Genomic DNA, 22,590 nt, shown 5'->3' on the forward strand with positions numbered 1-22,590 from the left:
AGTGGATGTATTAACGGTGGTAAATGTTGTATAAATTAAGTAGATGTATTTCCAGTGGTAAATGTTGCATAAATGAAGTGGATGTATTGCCAGTGGTAAATGTTGTATAAATGAAGTGGATGTATTTCCAGTGGTAAATGTTGTATAAATAAAGTGAATGTATTGCCGGTGGTGAATGTTGTATAAATGAAGTGGATGTATTACCAGTGGTAAATGTTGTATAAATGAAGTGGATGTATTTCCAGTGGTAAATGTTGTATAAATGATCAAGTGGATGTATTAACGGTGGTAAATGTTGTATAAATAAAGTGAATGTATTGCCGGTGGTAAATGTTGTATAAATGAAGTGGATGTATTACCAGTGGTAAATGTTGTATAAATGAAGAAGATGTATTTCCAGTGGTAAATGTTTGTATAAATGAAGTGGATGTATTTCCAGTGGTAAATGTTGCATAAATGAAGTGGGTGTATTAACGGTGGTAAATGTTGTATAAATGAAATGGATGTATTACCGGTGGTAGATGTTGTATAAATGAAGTGGATGTATTTCCAGTGTTAAATGGTGTATAAGTGAAGTGGATGTATTAACGGCGGAAAATGGTGTATAAATGAAGTGGATGTATTAACGGCGGAAAATGTTATATAAATTAAATGGATGCATTACCGGTGGTAGATGTTGTATAAATGAAGGGTGTGTATTACATCTGGTAAGTGTTATATAAATGAAATGCATGTATTAGCATGTAAGCTGTGACTGTATTACCAGCAACAAATTTAAAATGAAAGCAATGCATATATTACATGTATAAAAATAAAATGTAGGCAGTAAATACATCATTGGTTGTAAATGTTACATGCAGTAAATGTATAACTGATGATATGGTACCATGCACGCTGTATTACCACTGATACATGCAACATAAATGAAGTAAATGTATTACCACTGATACATGCTACATAAATGAAGTAAATGTATTACCACTGATACATGCAACATAAATGAAGTAAATGTATTACCACTGATACATGCTACATAAATGAAATAAATGTATTACCACTGATACATGCTACATAAATGAAGTAAATGTATTACCACTGATACATGCAACATAAATGAAGTAAATGTATTACCACTGATACATGCTACATAAATGATGTAAATGTATTACCACTGATACATGCAACATAAATGATGTAAATGTATTACCACTGATACATGCAACATAAATGAAGTAAATGTATTACCACTGATACATGCAACATAAATGAAGTAAATGTATTACCACTGATACATGCTACATAAATGAAATAAATGTATTACCACTGATACATGCAACATAAATGAAGTAAATGTATTACCACTGATACATGCAACATAAATGAAGTAAATGTATTACCACTGATACATGCTACATAAATGAAGTAAATGTATTACCACTGATACATGCTACATAAATGAAGTAAATGTATTACCACTGATACATGCTACATAAATGAAGTAAATGTATTACCACTGATACATGCTACATAAATGAAGTAAATGTATTACCACTGATACATGCAACATAAATGAAGTAAATGCCTTACCATAATACAATATTTGACTGTTGGCCAGTTTACAGTTGGCATATCTCTTAAACTTTACGTGAATTCGTCTAACATTAACTTAATTTAAAGTTGAATTTTGGCAGTGAATGGTTCTTACACTTACTGATGACAAGTAAAACATATGCAGTGAATAGTTCTTACACTTACTAATGACAAGTAAAACAAGTGCAGTGAATGGTTCTTACACTTACTAATGCCAAGTAAAACAAGTGCAGTGAATGGTTCTTACACTTACTAATGACAAGTAAAACAAGTGCAGTGAATGGTTCTTACACTTACTAATGACAAGTAAAACAAGTGCAGTGAATGGTTCTTACACTTACTAATGACAAGTAAAACAAGTGCAGTGAATGGTTCTTACACTTACTAATGACAAGTAAAACAAGTGCAGTGAATGGTTCTTACACTTACTAATGCCAAGTAAAACAAGTGCAGTGAATGGTTCTTACACTTACTAATGACAAGTAAAACAAGTGCAGTGAATGGTTCTTACACTTACTAATGACAAGTAAAACAAGTGCAGTGAATGGTTCTTACACTTACTAATGACAAGTAAAACAAGTGCAGTGAATAGTTCTTACACTTACTAATGACAAGTAAAACAAGTGCAGTGAATGGTTCTTACACTTACTAATGACAAGTAAAACAAGTGCAGTGAATGGTTCTTACACTTACTAATGACAAGTAAAACAAGTGCAGTGAATGGTTCTTACACTTACTAAAGTGAAGTAAAACAAGTGCAGTGAATGGTTCTTACACTTACTAATGACAAGTAAAACAAGTGCAGTGAATGGTTCTTACACTTACTAATGACAAGTAAAACAAGTGCAGTGAATGGTCATTACAATTACTAATGCCAAGTAAAACAAGTGCAGTGAATGGTTCTTACACTTACTAATGACAAGTAAAACAAGTGCAGTGAATGGTTCTTACACTTACTAATGACAAGTAAAACAAGTGCAGTGAATGGTTCTTACACTTACTAATGACAAGTAAAACAAGTGCAGTGAATGGTTCTTACACTTACTAATGACAAGTAAAACAAGTGCAGTGAATGGTTCTTACACTTACTAATGACAAGTAAAACAAGTGCAGTGAATGGTTCTTACACTTACTAAAGTGAAGTAAAACAAGTGCAGTGAATGGTTCTTACACTTACTAATGACAAGTAAAACAAGTGCAGTGAATGGTTCTTACACTTACTAATGACAAGTAAAACAAGTGCAGTGAATGGTTCTTACACTTACTAATGACAAGTAAAACAAGTGCAGTGAATGGTTCTTACACTTACTAATGACAAGTAAAACAAGTGCAGTGAATGGTTCTTACACTTACTAATGACAAGTAAAACAAGTGCAGTGAATGGTTCTTACACTTACTAAAGTGAAGTAAAACAAGTGCAGTGAATGGTTCTTACATTTACTAATGACAAGTAAAACAAGTGCAGTGAATAGTTCCAACTCTTTCTAATGATTATTGGAATATGCTATGTCAATTAACGAGGTGCATACCCCAAATATAGAACCTCATGGTTTTCATACACAGCTTTACAAGGGCACTACAATTATTTTCAAAGAGAGACAGTTTGTATGGTAATCGGATATAAGAATCAATGTTACCAAATATAAGCGTCCATGTATATAAACTGGGCAGCATTGATTCATCTTCAGAAATAGACGTCCTGTGGCGGAAGCCAACAAATATATATTATCTTATATCTTCATCGCAACCATTGCAATAACAGTGTATAATTAGGGCAAGAAATTTCATTATTTGGTTTTTCAGGTTCGCCTTCATAATATTTCACAAAATTTGAATCAAAATCCATGTTTTATTTCACTTTGTTGCGAAATCTCATTAACTAATTAAGAAATAGAAGATTTTTAAAATGTCCCGAATCCAGTTTGGGCTTCAAAAATCGTTTCTTTGCGAAATTTCACTTTGAACCAGCAGTTGTAAACCTAAGTTGTTTTAACTAATATTTCCCCCATTTGCATTTCGAGAACAAAATCGTCAACAAAGTAATAAAACGTTAAATGCAAGACGTCGCCATAGGCCCGGTTGTTATAAAAATGTCAACGCGTGAAAGACCCGAATACTAACGTTTAGGTAATATTCCATTCACGAGTTTAACCGAGTAGGATTTAACGCATTTGGAGCCAAGCTAATGTTAACATCCACGATGCTTAACAATGATATGATAGGGCGTATTTAGGCATAAACGATAACTGTAGGACTGGTATAGGTCATAAGAACCTGTCCTTGTATTGTTTCAACAGATTGGAAGGCTGTGTTTTGGGGAGTAGGTGGTGGCTTTGCGTGGGGAGATGTATTACCAATGATAATGTATGTATTTACCACATATATGTATGTGGTGAATAGAGTCAATGTATTTGCAGCATGTATTCCTGTAGGAAATGTAACATGTAAGCTGGGACTATATTACAAGCAACAAATGTAACATGCTAGCAATGCATATATTACATGTATAAGAGTAAAATGTTGGCATTAAAAACATCACTGGTTGTAAATGTTACATGCAGTAAATGTATGACCGATGGTATAGAATCATACACCATGTAAGTGTATGACCATAATACAACATGTGACTGTTGGCCAGTATACAACTTGCATATTTCTTAGAAAGCTAAAATTTATTTGATTAACTACATTCAAACTTGAATATGTGCAGTGAATGGTTCTTACACTCTCTCAAACGGGGCACGGGTGGCCCAGTCGTCTAAGGCGCCGCGATTCGCTGTGCAGAGTTGCGTCCCTTGGGCACGCCAGAAACCTATGATTGTGGGTTCGAATCCCGGTTCGCCCTGATTATGTTTCTAGGTTTGTCAGCACCACACCCGTGCTCGTGGGTTTCGCCGAAGTGGTAAACGTCTGAGACCTGCATCATTTCGGGCTTTCCTCCCACATTAAGCTGACACGCCGTGATATAACTGGAATACTGTTAAAAGCGGCGTTAAACCCAACTCACTCACTACACTCTCTAACAGTTAATGTCTTCGCTTCACACAGGGCAGGAAAGGTAGTGTCTAGGCTCAAATTGGAAATTGGATCAGATCAAAGATCATAGCCCCCTTTTAAGCCCCCGGCCCATATACAACGTTAAGCCTTGAAGTATTTACTGGAAACAGGTATTTTACAAGTTTCTACACAACATACCAGTCAGTATATGTACAAGGCAACGTAATGCTAAGTTTGTACATCATGAGAAGTCGCTAGTTACACCTAAAGTTTATATCAACATTGAGTTGCATGCTGAGTTAAAGCTTCTCAGCATTCTGTATTCAATACATATAAAGAGGAAACAGCTAGCTGCGATACCCCCAATGTAGAACCTCACTGTTGTTATACACAGTTTAACATGGACTCTACATTTTCATTCAAAGAGAAACAGTTTGTATGGCAATCGGATATAAGAATCAATGTTACCAAATATAATCTTCCATGTATATAAACGGGGCAGCACTGATTCATCTTCAGAAATAGACGTCCTATGGCGGAAGCCAACATATTATCGTCGTGAGTAAGTGAGCTGGGTTTTACGCCGCTTGTAGCAATATTCCAGCAATATCGCCCGGGGGACACTAGACATGAGCTTCAAACATTGTACCCATATGAGGAATCGAACCCGGGCCTTTGGCGTGACGAGTAAACGCTTTAACCAATGGGCTACCCGACATTTTATCTTATATCTTCTTCGCAACCATTGCAATAACAGTCTATAATAAGGGCAAGTAATTTAAATGTTTGTTTTTTTCGGGTTCGCTGACATAATACTTTACAAAATTTGAATCAAAGTACATTTTTAATTTTATTTTGTTGCCAAGTCTCATAAACTAATCAAGAAATTTAAGATTTTCAAATGTCTCATAAACCAGTTTGGGCTTTAAGAAATCAATTCTTTGCGAAATTTCTCTTTAGATATCACTTTAAACCAGCAGTTTTAAACCTACGGTGATTTCATTAATATTTTGACCCTATGCATTTCTAGAAAATAATCGTCAACAAAGTAATAAAATGTAATACCTCGGTCAAAGGCGATGTGTTTGGATAAATACAAATTATCACGATAGGCCCGGTTGTTATAAACATGTCAACGCGTGAATGACCCGAATATTAACGTTGTGGGAAAATTCCATTCTCGAGTTTAACCGAGTAGGATTTAATGCATGTGGAGCCAAGCTAATGTAAACATCCACGATATGCTTTACAATAGTATGATAGGGCGTATTTGGGCATAAACGATTACTGTAGGACTGGTATAGGTCATATGACCTTGCCTTGTATTGTATAAACAGAGTGGGAGGCTGGGTGTGGGGGAGGAGGTGGCTGTGTGGGAGGGGGATGTTTAAGTGTTGGAAGGTGGACCGGGAAGTGTGTTATTTACCCGGCATGAACAAACGATCACTGTCTGTGTTCAGTGGTTGGAGGAAGTAACGCTAATTGAAAGGATGTGATTTAGAGATTGTCGTTGATTGTCGGTTTCTTCGTGAAAACACAATAGCTGTCTAAAAAAGGCTAGATATCGATTTCTGGTTGTCACGCAATATAATAATCTGTTGATAATGACTTTACATTTTCACCTGAAAAGAACAAAGAGGCCCCTTTCCTAACGGGCATAGCGATAAACTCAATAATACGAACATAATCAGAACAATATTAAGCTACACGTTAAACACACATTTACAAAACCATGTTTACATTTATTCTGTTTTCGTTTGTTTGTTTGATTTTTTAAAGCTAAACTCGGCAATATTCCATATTTGTGACTGCGGGTTGTAAATAATAATATCAAGAAAAGATAAACCAGTGAATGATATCATGGTATGCTTGACCACCATATCCATATAGTCGCTTCTTACAACAACTAAAAATTGCTAGGCACCTATTCTGACCATGACAATCACCAGGGGGGGGGGGGGGGGGGGGGGGTCAGAAAATAGAAGATATCAGTTGTGTGAAGTAAAATATACGATGAGGGCATCTCTTCTGATGACGCAATCGCGTTTTGACAAAAGCATTCAAATGGCTGCACCTGAACTTCAAAAGTCCCTTGATTCATTTCACAAATATTGAAAAAATTGGAAATCAGATGTAAACACCTGTAAACTAAAATATTAATATTTGGATCAGGTAGCAAAACAACTCAGAATTTGAAGTTTCAATGTGATTCTGTAAATTTAGAAATTGTAAATAGCTATGTCTATCTTGATATTTGATTCCATCGAAACCGTCGTTTGGTATATCAATTAAAAATCCCGCTGATAGAGCTACAAAAGCCATGTTTTGTTTATTAAAAAGAGCACGGAATTTAAATGTACCTGTTGATTGTCTTCTCAAAGCCTGTGATGTACTAATCTTGCCTATTTTAACCTATGGTTGTGAAACTTGGGGATACGATAAGCATTCAGTATTGGAAAGAGTACATTTGAGATTCATTTAACTTGCCTTCAATCTTAGAAACTCAACACCAGATTATATGTTGTATGGTGTATTTGGGAGATTTCCAACAAGGATTATCATATATAAGAGAATGATTTCGCACAAACATATAAGTAGTAATCGACCTGTTATAAAATTTTCTACTCAAATATTGAAATACATAATTTTTATAAATAATACTAATAACAATTGAAACAATTGAAAGGAGTTCATTAAGAGCTTATTAAACAGGTGAGGTATTTCTGTAGTATATAATCAACCGGATTCTGTAAGTAACGGCTGGTTAGTCTCAAAAATTAAAAACATTTTAAAAGATCAATTTATTCAAAAATGGCTCCAAAGCTAGCAATTATAGAATTTACAAAACTAATTTAAAATTTGAACAATATCTTCTCTAATGACCAGAAACCTTTACTCCAATTTTAAAATTCAGAACCTTAAATAACAATTTGCCGACTGAGACTGGCCGCTGGGAGGGCATCCCACGCGAATATCGCACATGTAAGCTTTGTACCTCCCCTGCCATAGCCGACGAGTTCCACTACCACTTTAGATGTGAATATTTTGATAAGTAAAAAAAACATCAATTGATAATAGATATCTAAGCTGATCAAACATTATTCCCTTTAAGCATTTGATATCAAATATGAGAACTTACAATCTTAAAAAGCTATAAAATTTGTACAAATAATACTCTCTGTATTAAAGTAAACCACTGTTGCCATTTGATCACATTGTATTTTTGTATATATGTATGTTATTATGTTGATCATGTACCACCGGCTGGTGGTTTGAGTTAATAAAGAAATTGAAATTTAATTGAATCCTGTCAGAATATGCCCCATTGGTCTATCAGCTACCTAAAGTATTGGAGGGTATTTTGCCTTTGATGATACAAGCTGTCATTGCATGCACGAATGAAGAAGTTTAGCTTTAGGGCCATTGCAGGTTTTTCCTACGACAACAATGGCGGTCATTTTCCAAAATGGCCGCCAACGGTTGTTATTATACCAGTAGCACAGACACTGAACCACCTAGGATCTTGATCCCGGTGGCCAATCCTACATTTTCAAGGATAAGGAATGCAGCGGTACTATTTAAAACACGCCAGCAACTACTTAACAACATATATCTAGCAGTTAGGGAACTAAATATTAGTATAACCTTCAAATATTAGAGGAGTTATACAAACTTTCCTGAATAACAGAGTTTGGTATAGACCTAATATGTCTATGTGTGTACATCATGTTTGTCTGTATATATAAGGGAACTAATGATTTGAATCAAGCTATGGTGGAAGTGTACAAGTACAATACTATCGCCATGGTCATATATGGCAGTGTATATATCGTTACATGTAATCATCGTAGGATAGTGTCATATGGCAGTGTATATATCGTTACATGTAATCATCGTAGGATAGTGTCATATGGCAGTGTTTATATCGTTACATGTGATCATCGTAGGATAGTGTCAAATGGCAGTGTTTATATCGTTACATGTAATCATCGTAGGATAGTGTCATATGGCAGTGTTTATATCGTTACATGTAATCATCGTAGGATAGTGTCATATGGCAGTGCTTATATCGTTACATGTAATCATCGTAGGATAGTGTCATATGGCAGTGTTTATATCGTTACATGTAATCATCGTAGGATAGTGTCATATGGCAGTGTTTATATCGTTACATGTAATCATCGTAGGATAGTGTCATATGGCAGTGTTTATATCGTTACATGTAATCATCGTAGGATAGTGTCATATATGGCAGTGTTTATATCGTTACATGTAATCATCGTAGGATAGTGTCATATGGCAGTGTTTATATCGTTACATGTAATCATCGTAGGATAGTGTCATATGGCAGTGTTTTTATCGTTACATGTGATCATCGTAGGATAGTGTCATATGGCAGTGTTTATATCGTTACATGTGATCATCGTAGGATAGTGTCATATGGCAGTGTTTATATCGTTACATGTAATCATCGTAGGATAGTGTCATATGGCAGTGTTTATATCGTTACATGTGATCATCGTAGGATAGTGTCATATGGCAGTGTTTATATCGTTACATGTAATCATCGTAGGATAGTGTCATATAGCAGTGTTTATATCGTTACATGTAATCATCGTAGGATAGTGTCATATGGCAGTGTTTATATCGTTACATGTGATCATCGTAGGATAGTGTCATATGGCAGTGTATATATCGTTACATGTAATCATCGTAGGATAGTGCCATATGGCAGTGTTTATATCGTTACATGTGATCATCGTAGGATAGTGTCATATGGCAGTGTTTATATCGTTACATGTAATCATCGTAGGATAGTGTCATATGGCAGTGTTTATGTTGTTATATGTAATCATCGTTTATGCTCTCTCATTTCACCATTGCAACAACACTATCTTCATTCAAACATTGTAACAACGAGATACGTATTTCACCATTGTAGCCACCTGATCCGAATTCTATCATTGTAGCCACCTGATCCACACTCTACCATTGTACCAACCTGATCCACACTCTATCATTGTACCCACCTGATCCACACTCTACCATTGTAGCCACCTGATCCACACTCTACCATTGTACCAACTTGATCCACATTCTACCATTGTACCCACCTGATCCACACTCTATCATTGTAGCCACCTGATCCACACTCTACCTTTGTAGCCACCTGATCCACACTCTACCATTGTACCAACCTGATCCACACTCTACCATTGTACCAACCTGATCCACACTCTACCATTGTACCCACCTGATCTACATTCTATCATTGTAGCCACCTGATCCACACTCTACCATTGTACCCACCTGATCCACACTCTACCATTGTACCCACCTGATCCACACTTTAACAATGTAGCCTCCCGTTCCACATTCTACCTTTGTAACCTGACCCACACTCTACCATTGTACCCACCTGATCCACACTTTATCATAGTAAGCACCTGATCCACATTCTACCATTGTCCCCAGATGACCCACACTCTACCACTGTAGCCACCTGCCATAATGGCATCGCATGTACTCTCGTTTACTTACATAGGCTCTTTGTCGTTATTTAATCCTGGTGTCGTTTGGGTTGAGGGGTAAGGTGTAACTACTCGTTAATAACCGGGTTAATATATACACGAAGGCGACGAAATCTGCACTATGCCCAGTATCAAGGTGATAATAAAGTTGCAACGCTTGGTAAAGAAGCAACGTAAATGACAGCAAGTTGTGCAATCCTCATATGTCCTGAGTATCTTCACTCGACGTACGCTCAGTAACCAAGCAGCCACGTAGCGGATGCGTACATGTACATAGTGTGAAAAGTAAAGCGACAAACCACTCCAACAGAAATCAATGCATAAAGCAGAGTCGATTGTGCAATTCCGACTAGATCATGGGCATGTGTTTATGAATCACTATCAAATAGTAGTGATATTTGAGACAGTCAAAAAGGCAAGTGTAAGCTAAAAGAGGGGTATCATTCTTGTGTTGGGCTACTTTAACCCATTCACCCTGTAGTTGACCTCTGCATAGGAAATACCTTTGCAAATACAGCATGTTCTAACATATCTTCTCCTCTTACACATCTTCACTGATGAAGGTGAAATTTGGCAAGGATGTTGCTTCCGATGAAGATATCTTCTTTCGTTCAAATCAGTGTGATTTTATTTTAAGTTTGTTTGTTAAAATACTTATAAATCAAATTTCACAATAGGTTTTAATTGTTCTTCTCATGAACCACTCGGCATAGAATAGAAAGCTGAAACACGTTAAACATGATAATGGTAATAAGAATAACCATAATTAATTTAGGACCAATTCCTCGTCGGTTTTTATTTGGAATTGATATGTCACAATGAAACAACGTTCCTTATAAATAGTCATTATTCAATAGTGAGCTCAGTTTTTCATATACAACTGTAAGGCCACAGGCCCATAGTACAAAATACATGACAATGTGGATGTGGTTAAAATTGTTACAAGGATTCATTTCTTAATAACATGGCATGATGTATACATAGAGACTATTTTGTATAGTCGTTTTGCTCACACGTGACATCAAAGAGACAAACTTTATTTGTTTGGATGTAAATAGTATTTTTGTTCAATATATTTTTTCCTTACGTTATCATGTTTGCAACATACAAACAAAAAGTGAAATTCATCTTCGACGACATTTAAAGAACATTGTCTACATAATCTTAAACAATTTGGTACTTTTGTGCCTGCCAAACTTCAACCATTAACCTGTGTAAGCTTCATCGTATTTGTGCTAAAGATATTTTTCATTTTCTTATAGTTACATCAGTTAAATAATTTCAAAATATATTTAGTATTCACAATTGCAAGAAACACCAACAATATATCTCCATGTTTGAAAATACATGTTTACATATGTCATCATTCAAAATCCCTTCCTGGAACTTCCTGCATTCATTGTCGTCTTCTACATCAATTCCTCTCCCCAAACATACATGAGGTAATCAGAGGCCACTCTGAAGTGTAAGAAAACATTAATATATTTCCTCCTGGCGTGTTTGTGAAACAATCCTTACAAGACACTGTACCTGCAAAAGTAGTCGAAAGTTTGACATGTCAACAAAGATCAGCAAGGAGCCGAGCACAATACGTGCCCATAGGGATGGCTTCTTCTTGCCAAAATGTATGTAACTACAACTGTGGTCACCACGTTCAGCAGCAAATGCCCCATGGTTCAAGGAATTACGGTTTTTTTAAAGTTTGTAGTGTGGGGTAGTGGTGTACAAAATGGAAAAATCAAACGTTTTGATCGAATTGAGCCTGGTTCTTTTCTGAGATTACAAAAATGCATGTAAACCCTTTGACTTTTTGAGAACAACATACAAAGAGAGACCTCCCTGGACTGTTTAATGGTTATGTCAGGCTGACTGATTTGATTCATTACGTGTCCTTGTACCCTGACCTCATGGACCGTTGTTCCTAATATCGATCACCGGTTTGTCTGCTCCAGACAAAGGTTGCTTTGTATTTAAGGAATATAATATCCGAAATGAAAATAGTTTCTTTTGTCATTTTAAACTTAAATACCAGCTTTGTGTTGCTTTGTAGTGTACTCTGCCAAGCCATGCTCTACAACTTCTCTGAATACAGGAACAGCTAACACCTTGAGTCAATGGATGTCTACGATCTGACTTCAAAGAAAGTTTTTACCTTGACCATGTTGTTTTTATGGGCAGCTCCATAAACACTGCATGACTGACCAATATAGCATATTTTGTCTCCTTAACTCCAAGTGAGAGGGACGTTTACATGATCAACACTTTCATTACAGTATTTAATTCCTACATACGAACAAGAGCAGCACATTTTGTTTTCTTTCTTCACATTTGAACATACACAATTTAAGAGCATGCAACATGCACACTCTAGTATTAATGATATGTTCTTTTCATGTCACAGACAATACCGATACATATATCTCACGTGTCCAGAAATACTTTACACGGGCTCTTGGGTGTTGGGCATGCACAGTGGTAAATGCCGAAGCTAGTCACGCCAAGGTCCATGGTTCAATTCCTATTTACATAATCAACTGATGTCTTAAGATATACATTAACACATCTGTACTCCTCACATGATGGCATGACGAACGCAAGTATATAATCTACTTATGTCATGCTTACATTAGTTTAAACTGTACGAGAGCTTTTATGTATAAAATACCCCTCATGCAAAGCAAACATATTTTTTTAGTTATTTGATAAAAACATTGTTTATAAAAGAATCAAAGAGTGAGTTGGGTTTAACGCCGCTTTTAACAGTATTCCAGTTATATCACGGCGTGTCAGCTTAATGTGGGAGGAAAGCCCGAAGAGATGCAGGTCTCAGACGTTTACCACTTCGATGAAACCCACGAGCACGGGTGTGCGGCTGACAAACCTAGAAACATAATCGGGGCGAACCGGGATTCGAACCACAATCATAGGTTTCTGGCGTGCCCAAGAGACGCAACTCTGCACAGCGAATCGCGGCGCCTTAGACGACTGGGCCACCCGTGCCCCCAGAATCAAAGAGGAAACCCAGAACATAAACTTCAATTTTAACAGCTGACAGGTACAGATTAATATCAAAATAATTCTTGTGCTTTCTCTTCACTCACTCACTCACTCACTCACTCACTCACTCACTCACTCACTCACTCACTCACTCACTACTTTTAGAACCAGAGTACCTATGATACAGAAGCTCACCTTGACTACTCTTATGAGTAGCTACAGAAACACTGCATGAATGACCGATATATCACCTTTGGTCTCACTAAGTCCATTTGAGTTTACGTGATCAATACTTTCATGCAGAAGCTCACCTTTTTCAGTGAATGTGTGTCAAAGTCGGATACCCTGGGTTTTATAAAAACAATCTGTTAGGAACATGCTGTGATACCCATTTCATTGAATAACGTCATATTTACCTGTAAGTGATTGTAATTTAAACGGAAAAGCTTGAATATTTGGATGTAAGAATATTCCTGGTCAAGTTTAAGTTTTTTAATGCCATCGGAAATATTTTCAGAAGGAAAACAAAGGGTTTTTTTCTCACGTCACGTATATATCTCTTTACCTACTAACTGATCTATATCAAAACAGTTAAGGCCACAGGCCCAAAGTACATATTTGCATGCTGAACAATGCAAATGCTGTTGAATCTTAATAAACATACTCGTAAAGTTCATCACTTATACATTCCGGTATCATTAATTTCTAATTAAAGTTTTAAGCATGAACATAAACACAACGTAGCAATTATACACATACAGACTAAGTTCAGAACAGTTCTGGAAAGTCAGTTTTAATTACATTTACCAAAAAATGTAATGATGGGATTTTTATCAAATAGCATGAATATACTTAACTCTTAAATCTTTCAATAAAAAGTGAATATCGTTTCAACATAAGCATTGCCATATTTAAAATAATAAATACAAATTCGGGATTCAACATCTATACTGATCTGCGTCATCAAGTTGGGACCCTTGCTTCAAAATCTCAATAGAGCTTTTCTGATAAATATTTGTGTTGTCAGTTGCATTAGCTGCTAATTCAGAATCGTTTTCTACTTCAGTATGCCAGTTTTATCTATCAACATCTGCTAAGAGTTGTTTACCTTAATCTTCTCTTTACCTTAATCATTGATGAAACAGCTCTTTAACATTTAGGTGTCTAATGCAATTTGATTAAAATCAAAGTGTAGGGATTGCAATACATGATATGTTAATAGATAGTAATTGCACAACGTACAGTCCATCATAATACAGGTGAAATGTTGAGCATGAAGTGATGAGAACAACATGGTAAGTTAAGAACAGTTTCTGGAAATGTCAGTTTTCATTAAGTTTAGATGGGATTTTGTAATGAATAGCGTGAATATACATAACTCTTAAATCATGATATGTTGGACAGATCAATAAAAAGTGAAACTCTTTTTCAACATAAGCATTGCCATATCTAAAACAATAAATACAACTTCGGGATTCAACATCAATACCGTCCAATTTCAATCATCACATTATGATATTCACTTCAAAATCTTCATACAGCTTGTCTGATAAATATCTGATTTATGCATGAAAGATTCAATTCAACATTCATTACAGATTTGTAAGTAAGCCAGTTTTATCTAGCCACATTCGTAATTGTTGTGTACCTTAATTTTCTTCTTTACATTAATCATTGAGGAAAAAGCTATATACCATTTAGATTTCTAATGCACTTTAATTAAAATCCAACGAACTGCATTTAGATGGAGACAGCATAACATGGTATGTTAATAGATACAGCAAATGACTGCACCGTGAGATGTTATATTCATTTATTCAATTTATAAACTATGCTAAACACACAGATGATTGCCTATGATGATTGGGTATTTTTAATTATGGTGGATATTTAACGTTGACAAAAGTCAACCAGTGTTTGGGTTTGTCTAGGTGAGGTGATATTGTCAGTTCCTAGTAAGGTGAATATCGTATCAAAAAATATCAAGTTATTGAGGTTATAATATGTTTGCATGTCAATTTCATAAGAATGTAGATGATAAAATCGCTTAATACAGCTCCATGAAAATGAGTTTCATTACACAATATCAGTGTAGATCAATCTCAGACATATATATGAAAATAGAGACGTTTAAATGAGTATTTGCACACACTGTCAATTAGGGGGAAATGAATATGAATTTCATGTTTTATTACAATGTGATAAGTAAGAACACTTTAGAGAAAGGTATATTTTGAAGCTTTGCACTATTCATAAAAACAATATTTTAATGATAAGTCATATAAAATGTTAATAGGCCATATTGTAAAAACATACACTCTTTGTCAGACAGTTTTTGTATATCATATATATCATGTGACTGAAAAACTGAAACTGCATGGTCAACAGTTACAATGGGTCATGCAGCCTTCATGATTAATATTGCCAATGGAGCCACTATGGTTGCCACTCGAACCATCTCAAAGCAGACGCACCATGTTGTAATGTTGGCTGTGGAGGCGTTTTGTTGGTATAATTGTCACAGAAAAATAAATTGTAATTGTCAATTACCCGCCGAAACAGATTCCTTTTGAGTTAAAAGGCGAACACAAGGGCTGTGACCACATGAACAATATTTTCCTGCTCCACCGTACAGTTAACATTGACATCAATTATTTTCATTTTCAACAGTTCTTTCTTTGTATAAATAGTGTTATATGTCAGTGTATTTTATTGTTAAACATTGATTGCAACTGTATTACATTGTTTCTGTTGAGAGTCAGTAGAAGTTCATTGTATTGTAGAGGGACAATGATTAATTGTCAGAAATGTAGTACTATTTAATGTAAGCAGTGGTTAGGAAGTTATTATATTTAGATGCTAGATTTATCTGTAAACTGCCGGAGTAGCATGGATCGATGTCAAGCATTATACAAACATGTGGAATATTCTGTGATGTTCTAGTGAAACTAAACTGATCAGGCACCGTGTAGAAAGTGCTGGAAGCTGGTGAGACTATATAAGTGGAGCGGGCGCGTGCCTGTCGCATCTCACATATCGTCTCACATCACATCCAGACCAGCGTTGATATGAAGATAGCCTGAGCCTATCTCGGAAGCTTGACCACTGCTGTGGATAGGTGAATTTTAATATCACTAAACTTTTTTATATCATCACTGCCATCATTGTACCACCACTCTTTTGCATTCTGTCCTTGTAATTGCTGTGCAGTAATTAGCATTAATTTTTAAACCTAGTTACTTGTGTAATACAATTATTAATTGTATACCATGTGTTGGTTGGTTGTTGGTTTCATACTAGGTTATATATTTCTGGGTTGACATATTGTTTCAAGTTGGGAATCGACCCATAACAGAAATCGGGGGTTCGTCCGGGAGCGAATTTTATATATCACAAAATATCAGTCAAATTATTGGGAAAACATATCATTGTCTAATTTTGTGTGAAGCCAATAATTACTATGATGTTTAGTGTAGAGGAGTTTGTGTCTATGGAACAAGGCTGTGTGCTCAAAACAGCACTGGTCGAAGTGCAAATATTACAAACTTGACATCAAATCATGTAGGACTAAGGCCAATGTCAAGAAACTTTGGATAACTTACCTGGTAATGGAAGACATTTTGGATGATGGTGCTCTGGTCTTGCTTGAAGAAAAAATGATGTTTTTGCTCTGAAGAAACTAGAATTTGAAAGAGAAAAATTGGCTATGGAAATTGAAATTGAGATTGGAAGCTGAGAAAGAAAACAAAATGGGAATTGAAGCTGAGAAAGAAAACAAAATGAGAATTGAATCTGAGAATGAAAAATTGAGATTGAAAACTCACACGAAATATGGCTAAAACAGAATAATCTCACTCACCGTACCTCAATAGGTGATGGATCGTTTCATATTTCCAAGCAGGTTAGACTTGTCCGACCATTCTCTGAACGTGATGTTGATCTTACATTTTGAAAGGGTGGCTAACAGTTTGACATGGCCACAAATCAGTGAACAATACAAAGTGGTGCAAAGTATGTTTAGGGCGAAAGCTCAGGAACTTTATTCTTCCTTACCTTCTGACAGGAGTTCTGACTGTCAGGTCGTTAAGGCTACAGTTTCGAAGGCTTATGAATTGGTCCCTGAAGCTTACAGGCAAATGTGTAGGTCTGCTAAGGAAAGGGATTGTTCTAATTTTGTTGAGCTTGCAAAGGAGAAGGACTCACATGGTCAGTTATAAGCAGTCAGAGTTTTACAGGCAGGGGCTCGCAGGGTTACGAATCAGGAAAGGGAAGTTCACCCCCTCCTAGATCAAGTTCCAACAAGTCTGGTTCTTAGTTTGTTGACAAAAAGTCAAGATCTACTCCGGTTGGTTCTACAGATACATCTGGATTTTCGGTTAAGTTACAGGGGGAAGACCCAGAACTCAAAGTTCTTGCCAACAGGGCAAGCTCTTGAACAGAAGCTGACAGGATTCCAGTTTGCTATTATTTCAAGGATAGCATTTTGAGGAGGAAATGGAGGCCGCCAGATGCACCTGCTCAAAATGAATGGAAAGTTTTCATCAAATTGTTCTTCCAAGTTCATATCAAGCATGTTTTGAGGTTGGCACATGAGACTCCTTTGACAGGTCATTTGGATGTATACAAAACTTGTGACACAATTCTGTCCCATTTCTTTTGGCTTAATTTGCGGAATGATGTGGCTGAAGTTTGCAAAACATGGCATGTTATGTCAAATAGTTGGCTAACCTGATTCATTCTTCTATGGATAAGGGTTCAGAAAAATATTATTTTAACCCTCATAATCCATGTGCGTGTAATGACCGAGTTATATTTCAACAAGCATTACAGAAACAGAGAAAAACATGAACAACATCAAGAAAATAAGATATGTTTTAAGTGACAAAAATGCCTATTCGCTGCATATGCCATTGCAATATGAATTTCAGAGTTCGGGTGAAGAGCCGAGATGAAATGTTTGATGTGGACCTGGCTGATGTGATATGCACTGAAGGCTAATAACAGTCTGCGATATTTACTTAATGCCATTGATATCCTCTCGAGGTATTTGTGGGTTGAAAGATCCCCGGTCCACCATGATCCCTATCTTACTTAATCAAGAATTCAAAATGTGAACAAGTCGAAGGTCTTCTAAAATAGAAATGACGTCATAAAATGTGGTCGAAAAGGCTGAGGACACCCAGATTCGAGACAAAACCTCAAAATGAAAAGCTGGCGACAAGATTGTCACAACTAAGCACATTGCAGCTTGAGGTTAAGAAGACACTCCAGTTCAAGAACGCTCCAATCGTTGGAAAGGACATGACCATTGACAAACTATGTCTGTTTTAACAGATTACCATCGAGAAGACGTCTTCGAAATGCCACCTTATCAAACGAGTATCTCGCAACTCTATTATGTAAACTCTATGACAACTCTTTTCTGTCACGGACTCTAGTCCTTCAGAATTTCTCATTTCTAATGGCGGTAGTGATTATGTAGATCTGAAACGTACTTGCGTGCACGTCAAACTGTGAGTCACTCATGAAGATGAAAGTGTTTTAGACAATAAAAAGCATGTAGGTCCAGCAAGATCTGATCCTAAGTATTTATGTTACAAGGTCAACTAGTCAGCTCGAGCAATGGTGGCTACGTTAACAAAGCCTTCATACAAACTATGCTCAACTATGGAACAGAGGCCAAAGAATATCAACTCCAGTCACAGCTGTTTTACAAAGATAATGGTGATACTACTTCTGACTTTTCACTCTTAGGTTCTTTTTTCATATAAATGTGATCCTCGAACTTCCTCTGTACATTTTCCGTTTTGTATCATGAGCCTATGGCCTACACTACACTTGAATAAAGAACCTAAGAGTACTGCTGACTTCGATTCTACTGACCTATTGGCTGGAGATACTGATGGTCTCATTGATCGGGCACCTTTCACTGTTGGAAGCTAAACATTAACCATGCAATGTCCACTGTTGAAGATGTGTTCAATAGTTAATGGAGACGATGTTAGTATCAAACTGTTCCGTTCCAGCCCCCAATTAACACTTATGTCTGGAGCTAGGGGAAAAGAGTACAAACTATAAGTTTCGTCACTGAAAGTCGTCAAGTTGAGAATGTCGGATTTGTCAGCCGAGAGGTTGGGAGAGGATCCTTTACTATAAAGTCATAAGGATCGCGCAAAGGCGTGCCCACGGGGGACAACATGTCAAAAAATAAACTGTCTGTGTCCATCAGTACGTTAGCATGATCACTACAATATTCCCTTATCATAATGTTATAATGAAATTGATGAAAGTCATTTTACATGTTCCAAAATAGCGAAGCCCACAGAGATTGGTTGATTGAGTACCACAGACACGTTTTCCATACTAGCTGCCACTAAATGTTCTGAAAAAATGTTGACACTTTTGAAATCTGGTCGAAGTCTGACTTCTATGATCAGTTAAGTTGTGTTTATAATGTCTAACGTTTGAAGTTGTTTGCCATACACGGCATTCCTTAATACTTCCGAAAAGTCATCTTTGCATGTTTAAAATCAATGTAGGATTTCATCTACTTACTTTGCGAAAATTTCCAAAATTTGTGAATTAAAGTTAGTTTCAAAACTAAAAGTAAATAGAGCTGCAAAGTAGCAAAATGAATGATATAGTTGGTCTAGTCTTTTAAAGCCGTAAACAGTTTGGTTCCCGTGGGTTTCTCTGCTTTCTCTGCCCCATACAAATTGTTGATATTGAAGTATAATGGGATTCGGACTGAGTAGGATCCAAGTCATGTGTGTATTCCTTATTTGAATGTCCTGTTCTACAATATATACATAGCAGGTTCAATGACCAGGTCTAATAAGATGCCCATCATGAGGAGAACCAAGCCATACCTGGAAGGGTGAGGTATTGAAATAGGTCTAATTTGTAATGGTTTGACACATGGTTCAAAACGGTTCATCACATCGGCCAAACTCAGCGTGTCCATGGAAACGTAGAATTCAATTAATTCCCTCACAGATTGAATTTGAAAAGTGTCCCAAATATGACGAACAAACTGATAGTCTTCTTCCGACACTGTGTCTTCTGTCACAGAAGCAAAAAACTGGCTGGAAACACGGAAACTCAGTTTCATTTAATGGTGAGGTAGTTTTCGAGTCAGTAGGTCGAGATGATCAGGGTATTTTTGAGCTAGCTGAAAAATTGTAAGCTGGTGTTTGAGAGTTTGAAAGATCCTAAAAGCGAAGGTGATCAATTTCAATCATGAAGAATGTTCTGTATTATGTGGAATGCATTATAGTTTACGATCAGTAAATAATTCTACAGCTTGCAAAATCAAATGACTGTCATATATCTAAATTTTCTGATTTCACACTTAAACCATATACGTTGATGCTAAGATTTTTTTATTTTTCTCAAATTTTGTAACACGTTTAACGCCATGGGAAAACTGCTTAAATTAAGAACTGTGTAAGGTCAGTTGTTTCAAGTGGTCAACAGAAGTTCTTGTGACACCCCTTTCCAATCGGTTGTATAAGAAACACCTTTCTGGTGTTCAGATCGGAAACGAAAATAGGAAACAATGTAGCACATACGCAACCTCAGCAGAAAAGCACGATCTTTTATGCAGCAATCATGCAATTGATTATGTAAACCAGGGTATAGAAGCACGCGTGTTGCAGGGATTCGGGATGCATTGTTTCTGCTTGTCTTGACAACTGCAACATGGAAAAACATGCAATTGCAATCAGTATTTGAAGTTTAGGAATGCCTCGCCTATCTGAAAATGACGCTTGAAGTTGCTTGGCGATTGACCGTGCACAGAAACACCATTTGGACGTTATGGCAGTGGTGGCAGCATACAAACGCTGTAAGAGACCGACCAAGGAGCTGCAGCCCCCACCCCCAGTTACGAGGGTCCGTCAAGATTATTGGATTCGAACCACCCATCTGCGAAATCGGTTCGAGCCTGCAATAATCACTACGAGAACCATCCCTTTGTCGAATATCGGCATAGACGTGTGTTTTGCCAGGATTTTTGCGAGGGGACCTGTCAGACGCCAAATTCTGACCAACAGTCACCGCCGATTGCGTCTGCAGTAGTGTCGACAGCGAGTGCGTTGGACGACAATTTAGTGGAGACAGGTTCTTTTCACCGACTTGTCTCGTTTCCACCTCTCCCACGGCGATGGCCGAATACGAGTGATACCGACGTCGCGGTGAACATTAGGCTCAGAACTGTGTTGTGGAGGAAGACCGTTTCGGAGGAGGCAGTGTTATGGTGTGGGGAGGAATCACCAAGAGAAAAAGAACTCTTTTGCAAGTGATCAATGGCAATTTGAACGGGCAGCGTTACTGCGACGAGGCCATCCAGCCTATCGTTGTGCCATTTTGGAATCGACATGGACCTGGCGTGATGTTTCAGCATGACAACATCCAATCCCATCTGAGGCAGGTTGTTCAACAAGCACTTGGACAGAACAACGTGAATGTGATCCCATGGCCTGCTCACTCTCCAGACCTTTCGCCAAATGAACACATGTGGGATGAAATGGACCACCGTCTTCCACGTTCAACACGTGCTCCGACTACAGTACAGGAACTGAGAGAGAGGGAGGGCAGATATGGGATGCCATCCCACAATACTGTGTTAGACGTTTGATCCGTTCAATGCGAAGGAGATACATTGCATGTATTCAAGCGAGAGAGGGGCGGTCGGGTAGCCTAGTGGTTAAAGCGTTTGCTCGTCACGCCGAAGACCCGGGTTCGAATCCCGACATGGGTACAAGGTGTGAAGCCCATTTCTGGTGTCCCCCGCCGTGATATTGCTGGAATATTGCTAAAAGCGGCGTAAAACCAAACTCACTCACTCACTCAAGCGAGAGAGAGACACACACGGAACTGGCGTGTGAATTGACAATAACGTCATTTCTGTGCTGGACATGTTATTAAATGTCCATTGTCTGTTTGAAAATTATGACGAGTGCGTCTACTTTGATCAGGTTCTCGTTTTATATCGCGCCACAGGAACTTTTGTTGTTGGGTATGTATAGAGCTTACGGGGTAGAGATGTGCCAAAATAATTTTTAGACATTCATCTTCTAAATTCAACAAACTCCTCCAAAGCATGAGGTAAATGTAAATGGTGGGAACTTCAAAGGGGTTGAAATGTGACAATAGACAATTTAACACTAAACACTTTTATCAAAATTTAAATCGGAACTGTCTCCTTCATAATTATACATACCCACCATAATTGTGTGTATGGCATCAGTGATTATCGCATCTAAATCATCTGCTGCCATACGTGTGGTGGTATTTTAGTTCTACAATAAGGTACAATGTTTTTCTCTTCCCTTCAGATCCAACTTGAATATTTTTAAATTGGATACAGTGCCTCCATTTAATTGAATGCTTTCTGTTGAATGATATCAGGCTGAAGTTTAACCAGATAATACTAGGGATCATGCCTTCTCTACTCTGGGGGACTTGCCCGCAC

This window comes from Haliotis rufescens, unplaced genomic scaffold (assembly GCF_023055435.1).
Source record: "Haliotis rufescens isolate VD_foot unplaced genomic scaffold, xgHalRufe1.0.p SCAF_8, whole genome shotgun sequence".
NCBI classification, from domain to species: domain Eukaryota; kingdom Metazoa; phylum Mollusca; class Gastropoda; order Lepetellida; family Haliotidae; genus Haliotis; species Haliotis rufescens.